Source organism: Cetorhinus maximus, unplaced genomic scaffold (genome assembly GCF_964194155.1).
Source record: "Cetorhinus maximus unplaced genomic scaffold, sCetMax3.hap1.1 HAP1_SCAFFOLD_3009, whole genome shotgun sequence".
NCBI lineage: Eukaryota > Metazoa > Chordata > Chondrichthyes > Lamniformes > Cetorhinidae > Cetorhinus > Cetorhinus maximus.
In genome coordinates this window covers 15,476-23,323 of record NW_027598937.1, presented here as the reverse complement: position 1 = coordinate 23,323, position 7,848 = coordinate 15,476, and the positions used below count along the sequence as shown (strand labels likewise).

General features: G+C 48.7%; 1 non-coding gene across 1 annotated transcript; it reads right to left on the bottom strand.

The window, feature by feature from the left end:
- Window positions 1-7,206: 7,206 nt before the first annotated feature.
- trnaa-cgc (transfer RNA alanine (anticodon CGC)) lies at window positions 7,207-7,278 on the bottom strand. Its single transcript has one exon. It is a non-coding gene; the product is annotated as a tRNA-Ala (tRNA).
- Between the last annotated feature and the right edge of the window lie 570 nt (window positions 7,279-7,848).

Sequence of the window (7,848 nt, the reverse complement as noted above, 5' to 3'; positions counted from 1 at the left end):
GACGGAGATTTCAAAAAGTCTCACCCAGGAAGCGGCAGCTTGTTCCCGGTTTAAAGGGGGGAGTTTAGGCCTTTCTGGGAATGTGTCCAGACTCAGAACACACATGGTGCCCGGGGAGGAGAGAGGGGGTAAGAGGGAGGATTACAGCAGGCATGAAGCTGGGGAAGGAATGTGTCTCCCTGTCCCCATCCATATAGCATCTCATTGCTGCCTGTGGGATCCCCCTGTGCAGAAATGGCCTTCAACTTTTCCTGAACTGCAGCAGTGACCACACGATGTGATAGAGAAACCAGTTCATTGACTGTCATTCAAATTAAAATCCCCTGACCCTGGGTAAAGGCTTGTTATAAACTCCAGAATCGGCTTTATGTTTGAGACAGGGCGATGGGATTTTGAGGGATTCTGGGTCCGGGGAGGGGGTGGAATTTCCCTGTCTCTGTCACTCCAGCTTTCTCTCTCTCTCTCTCTCTCATTCCAGACATTTCTTTCTCTCACTTCATCTTGTAATAAACTGATAGGAAAGTCCCAATGTGATTTGTCGATATTTGAATTGGGGAGGGGGGAGGATGGAGGGAGTTGGGGTGGGGGGTGAGGGGGAGTGGGTCCCATTTCCCTCTCACTCCTTCCAGCCCTGTCTGTGAGGTTTGGGCTGAGCTGTGGAGGGAGAGGAATGTTCAGTTAGACTGGGGCCTGTTCCAGTCCCTGAGCTTTAATGCAGCCTCTGTGACTAGGCCCAATTCAAGGCCTAATTCCAGGCCCCTCGGGAGGGCTGTGCATTGTCGGAACTCCCCAATAATGCCTGTGTTTTAGGCCATGAATGTGACGGTGAAACAAAATGTGCAGCAGCCACTTGAATTCATTTGATTTGAGGATGTGTTTGTGAATTTTCTTGCTTTCTCTCTCTCTCTCTCTCCCCATCTTTCTCTTTAGCAACACTGTTGAATCCAGTTCAGCAGTTTTCAAAACGGAAATGAAAAATAAGACTGGAATAAATTTGCAGGGAGATGAGGAAAGTGCGAGTAGAGTCGGAGGGTGGGAACAATTGACCTGCCTTCAAGTTCTGGGCACAGGCCCGATGGGCTGAAAGGCCTCCTCCCCTGCCGGATCATTTGATGACTCTCACTTCGTCACACTCTCTCTATCTGTCTGTTTTCTATCGCACTCTAGCCCCAATTCTTGTCCTGCATTAAGCTGCACATCATTCCGTTTGTTGTAGAAGCTGTTCATTAACACTGTCCTGCTCTCCCCCTTTCCCTCATTCAGGAAATAAGGCTGTTGCCTTGGCTGTTGGTGTCGGTTCTGCTGTGGCTCTGATTCTCCTCCTTGCTCTGTTGTGTGTCTGCCTCTGGAGGAATGGTAGGTCAGGCCATGTGTAACAACCGGTCATTGCAGATGAACAGGCAAAGGTAACAGTCGACTCTTGGTGGCCACGACCCCTAAACCACGCAACCCTAACCTCCAACATTAAATGTAAGGTTATCCGGGTATGAAGGGTGAAATAGCGAATAGCAAAGGCCTTGGTAGAAATTAACCTTGGGCGGGAATGTCAGGGCCGGTAAGGTCCATCGACGACCAGTCAGACACTCCGCCCAATATCCCGCGGCATTGATTTCACAAGAGCTGAACAGATGGCTGGTTCATGATGCGGACCTCAGTCATACCGCTGCCTTTGGGCAGCCGTATTGGACACATCACCCGGTTAGAATTGTTCCTCGGCTGGGGGCAGAATGAGCGGAATCGCATTGGAAAATCCAACAAACTCAAATGTCTACCCCAGCGCTCTGAGGCTAAGGAGAATGGAGGGAGAGCTCAGAGAGGCGGCTTCATACATCTTGATCAGAGAGGAGACGGTATGGAACCTGGGACACGGCAGGAAATGAGGGTTAGGCAAATGGAGGCAGTCTTCAGCCGCTGTAAAGTAAACTTGGTCAGATATAAGTTAGTTATTCAAGAGTAATCAGGCTAAGGAATAACGCCAGCTACTGTTCTGGAGTCGAAAGCCTTTGAATCATTGACAAAACATGTGGGTGTTGCAATGGGGTTGGGGCAGTGTGCACACCTTGTGGGGAATGTGTATAGCTGCGTTTAACGGCCTTCCTTATCTGGAAGGCTCTAGTCTTTGAAAGTCGGCAAAACCCCATTTCTCCCTTTGAAGCTTCGCTCCACCCTGCCTCCTAGCCCCCTGCTATTCGCCCCGTGGGTAACCCTCGCTAAATTCATTGTGATTGTTTTTCCTATTTCCCGCGCCCCTCCACAACCCCATCACATTGCACCCACCCCCCTCCCGCTCCCCCGACCCCCCGCCGCTTATCATCGTTAATTTCATCCACATCATGAGTCCCACCAGCTGATCAATGTGCATTTTCCGTTAAGATGTGTCTCCACACTCAAGTTCTTTACCGCAAATCCCTGAGCACCAGTACACGGCTCTTCAATTCACTCATTCGATGCGCTTGAGAATCCGGCTGCCTTGAGGAAATTGTCTCCCTTTTCCCACCTCTCCGCATCTAAAGTCTTTAAAGGTTGATGGTCTTCTTCACTTATGTCCCCATTGCTCCATAACCTTCATGGACAAAGACTCCCAAACAATCTTCAATTCAACCAATATACCAGAACATTCTGGTCTGAATGTTAGAGAAGCTTCTTAGCATTCCATACCTTGCCGGATCTCTCCCTTCATTAACGGGTAGTCATTGCTCAGAACGCTGCCTTGTATGGTCCATCCCCCTGGTACTCCTCTCTCCTTGCCTTTCGCACCCTGATCACAACATTGAGTCCAATGGCTTCCTGTCCTTTGGGTGCGCGGCCACCTCTGCCACAATCTGATTTTTTTTTTCTTTTGGCCGAAGTGGGCGAAGCTCTCTTGGCCAATAATTATTACCCATAACCAATTTCCATTAAGAAGATGGTGGTGAGCAGCATTCTTGAACCGCTGCAGTCCATGTGGTGTAGGTACATCCACAGTGCTGTTAGGGAGGGAGTTCCAGGATTTTTTCCCAGTGACAGTGAAGGAATGGCAACCATATTTCCAAGTCAGGATGGTGAGAGGCTTGAGGCGAACTCCCAGGTGATGGTATTCGCACGTGTCTGCTGTCCATGTCCTTCCAGATGGCAGCGGTTCCATTTAACCGTCATTGTCTCAGTTTGCCGGACAAACAGGCAATGTAAGTCTAATTTTGGCTCTGTCATGAGGCAGGTCATGTCAGACTGCGATATGGTCGTTCGAATACTGTGTCTGGATGTCCGGAGCTCAAAGGTAGCGCCAAAAACAAAGCCCATGATCGCTGGACCTTGATACGCCAATGGGAACTGTTCATTCAGCCTTCGCGTGTGAAGCTGACGGGATTGAAGATAACCCGGACACGGTTTGGGCAAATTGGCAGCGTCTGGCTGCATTTATTCTGCTTGGAATTTGCTGGGATTGAAGGCACAGCAAGCAGTTAGCAAGGGGCATGACATGTTGGCCTTTAGCAGAGTTTGAGTACTGGAGAAACTAATTCTAGCGGGAATTGTACCGAATCTCGGTAACGCGGGAAATTTGGTGCAGTTTTGTTCTCTCTACCTATGTGAGGGTACACTTGACACAGGGAGAGTGCAAAGAAAATTGCGGGCTTGTCGTATGAGGATAGATTAAGGAGACTGGGCCTGTATCCTCCAGAGTGAATGCTGATCCTATTGGAGCATGCAACCTTCTTACAGATCTCAACAGGGTCCATGCAGGAAGGACTGTTCGTCTGGCTGTTGTGGTCAAGAATTAGGGGACACCGTCTCAGAATAAGGGACAGGCCATTAAGGGCTGAGAGGAGGAGGGATTTCCTCACACAGAGGGTGGTGAAACTTTTCAATATTCTACCCCAAGTGGCTGCGGAGGCTCAGTTATCGAATGTTTTCGAGACAGATTTCTAGATCTGAAAGGCATCAGGGGCATGTGGGTAGTGTGGGAGAATCGTGCTGAGGTACAAGATCAGCCAGTGAGTTGGAGGCGGTTCAGAGGAGATTTAGTAGATTTTCACCGGGAATGAGAGGATTGTCATATGAGAGAAGATTGGACAGACTGGGGCTTGTTTCCTCTGGAGTTTAGAAGAGTGGGGGGTGGTTTGATTGAGGTATATCAGATCCTGAATGGTCTCGAAAATGTGGATGTGGAAAGGATGTATCTGCTGGTGAGAGAGTCCAGAACTCGTGTTTTAAACCTCGGGACTGCTCTTTTATGACAGAGATGAGGAGCTTCTCTTATTCTCTCAGAGCCTGTGAGAGTTTGCAACTCTCAACCTGCAAAGGCGGCGGAGGCCGGGCCATTAAATAATTATAAGGCGGAGGGAGATTGATGCTAATTAGGCAATGGGGTCAAAGGTTATCGGGGGTAACTGGGAATGTGAAATTCGAAGCACAAACAGATCAGTCAGGATCTTATTGAATGGCGGAGCAAACTCGAGGGGCCGAATGGCCTTCTGCTCTTATTTCGTATGTTCGTATGATGTATTTAATAGTGCAGCAGATTCGTTTGCTGACTGACCTTCTCATGCTCGTAAGCCCTCTTCTCCTCTGTTCTCACGCATTAAATAACAGGCTCTCTACCAAAGAACCACACCCCAGATGAAACAGCCGCTGACTTTAGAAATAAACAACCGCTAAAGTGAACGAGAATATTAAGAGGCGGAGGGCATTCGGCCCTTTGAGACTGTTCGCCCATTAAACGGCTGTTCTGTGATCTAACTACACATGTCTGGCTTTGATACATCTGTACAGTTTAGGGGGGAGACGTTACCCTTGTCACAGTCATGCACAATATCATTTGTCACTTTGATATCAGCCCCTTCGGTGCAGTAAGTGGGGCGGAATTCTAAGTGGAGAGAGACACAGAGCTCCGGAGAAAATGGGAACCGAGTTAGGAGTTGGAATCATTTCCAAACGCTTTGAAGCGGACCGGGAGTTGGGTTTGAAGGAAAGGACCTGAGGTGAGGAACCACGTTAAGAATATTAGCGAAAGTGGGAGGCGGGAGTGGAAGTTGGGAACAGGAAGTGCCTCTCAAGGGTACTGCCCAGTGGGAGAGACTAAGGGGGTAAGAGGGCAGTTAACCCAGAGGGGAGAGGGCGGGGGGAATTGAGATGGAGTCACCGACAATGGACAGCCCCTCATTGCAGAGACTGAGGGAGGGAAGAAGGGCAAATCTCTCGGTGAGAATTTCTGATGATATTTGGAGGGCGATGGAGAAATGCGATGTTAGTAAAACAAGGTGAGATGCTCAAAGCAAGAGCGGAAACCCAAATTCTCCAATTTGCCCACACCACTGAAATGCCTCATCTCCGGGGCAATCATTGTAAATGCTTCCTCCACCATTTCCCAAAGCTTGATATCCTCCCTAATGCGAGGGAAAGGGAGATGGATCCCACTCTCCAGATTCCCAGGGACAGGGCAGCTAAACACTGGCGCATTATTTAAAGGGCTTAAACATCGAAGGTCGGAAATCTGAGATACTGCGTCCGATTTCAAGAGGGACAGAGAGAGAACTGCAGACAACCATTGAATTCTAGGATGATAATGGCATAGTGAACGGTTTGAGGTGACGAGAGAAGACCCTACATTGTTTTGTCTCAAGGCCAGGCAGATGTGGCGATGAATGGGTGAAACAGATGTCCGCCATATCATTTCAGGTCAGTGTCCATTGGAATGAAGTGGAGATGGGAGCTGTACCAGGAGAGAGGCCCGGGAGACAGGAAGTAATTGGGTTCTTGCAGGCCAGGGAATCTGGCTTGGATTCTTTACACACAGAGAGAGATTAAGGGGAGATAAACAGGCGATGAAATCAGGGGGGTGGGAGGGAGGAGAACACGAGGAATCGGGATGGAGTCCCTGAAGACGAGAAATCAATCATTGCGGAGGCTGAGTGCGGAAAATAGTGAAGATATCACTTTGAGCGTTTTTCGATGGTCCTTCGGTGCACAGCAGTGAGGGCAGTTTTGAATGAGAGGGGATGGGCAAAATGACATTTTCTCAGAAGGAGAAAGTGCGAGAGACGTGAAAGGTCACACCAGGTGTGATAGGGTTAGAAGTGCCAGTCTGGCCCTCTGACAACCTGGACTGGCTGCAAGGAAGAGAGAGACGGCATGGAAAGAATGGTGGACCAGATGTGGCTGAGGGGCGGGGCTACATCCTCATGTGCCAAAGTATAAACCTTTATCCAGGTTTTCATTGTATCTGATATCACTCCAGATGGAAGCAGGAAGGTGAACACAATCCGGGTACAAACATCAATGTTTGTTTCAGTTTAACAAAACCTGCTGGTCTGGAAATGGGAGCGGTTGTCAGAAGTGGGGGTGTTCGCTGATAACCGCACATTGTTCAGCATCATTCACAACTCCACAGATACTGAAGCAGGTCCATGTCCAAATACAAGAAGGCCTGGGCAATATTCAGTCCTGGGCTAGCAAGTGGCAAATAACATTCACACGAGACAAGTGCCAGACAATGACCATCTCCAACACGAGAGAATCTTACCATCGCCCCTTGATGTTCAATGGCATTACCATCGCTGAATTCCCCAACTAGCAACATCCTGGCTGTTACCATTATCCAGAAACTGAATTGGACTAGCCATATAAATACTGTGGCTCAAAGAGCGAGAAAGAGGCTAGGAAACCGGCGGCGAATAACTCACCTCCTGACTCCCTGTTCAATAGCCTGTTCAATATCTACAAGGCACAAGTTAGATGTGTGATGGAAAACTCTCCACTTGCCTGAATGAGCGCAGTCCCAAGAACACTCAAGAATATTGACACCATCCGGGACAAGGAAGCCCCCTTTACCGGTGAACATCCACTCCCTCCACCACCGACGCACAGTGGCAACACAGTGTGCACCATCTACAAAACGAACTGTAGCAACTCGCTCTGCATCCTTAAAAACACCTTCCAAATCCACGACTGATTTCTCCTAGAAGAACAAGGGCTGCAGACACTTGGGAAGACCACCACCTGGAAGTTCTCTCCAAGCCACTCACCACCCTGGATTGGAAATATATCGGCCGTTCCTTCACTGTCCCTAGGATAAAACCCCGGGATCTCCCCGTCTAACCTGCACCACAGGGACTGCAGCGGTTCAAGGCGGCAGTTGAACACCACATTCTGAGGGGGTAATTAGAGATGGGCAATAAATGCTGGACTCTCCTGCCCCATCCGCATCCCGTGAATGAATAATAAGTGAAGTGGAGATGCCGGGGATTGAACCCGGGGCCTCACACATGCGAAGCGTGCGCTCTACCGCTGAGCTACATCCCCACTACCTTGCCCCATTATTAAACAATAGTTGTAGTAGAGAGAAATAGGCCCCCTTTCTTATTTCGGTCCTAATTCCTCTTCAAATTAGACCATGAATGATTTTGAATCGTAATCTATTTAACAGTCATTGTCTCATTTTGCCAGATAAACAAAGAGGGTTAGTCTACTTTATCTCCATCACGTGGGAGGTCATTTCCGGCCGCGATGTGGCCGCTTTAAAGACTTTGGCCGAATGTCAGTAACTCAAGGATCGTGACCAAGAGAAAAAAGTCCATGATCTCTGGATCTTGATCCGCCAATGGGAGCTGTTTCTTTCTGTCTTTGCAGGTGAAGCGTGGTGGGCTAGTGGAAGGGAGGAGTTATATATTTTATATATCTCGGAGATAAGCAGAGATGACACCAGTTTCTCAGCTAAAACTAATTCCTAACACCTACAAGTACAAATATAACTTACTTAAACTATCTCTACTTTCTAACACGGCCCCCTCCTTCAAAACTGCTTCTATAAACCCAATTCCCGAAGGTTAAATCTCATCAAACCTTCGTTCTTGCAAACCGCTGCCCACATCT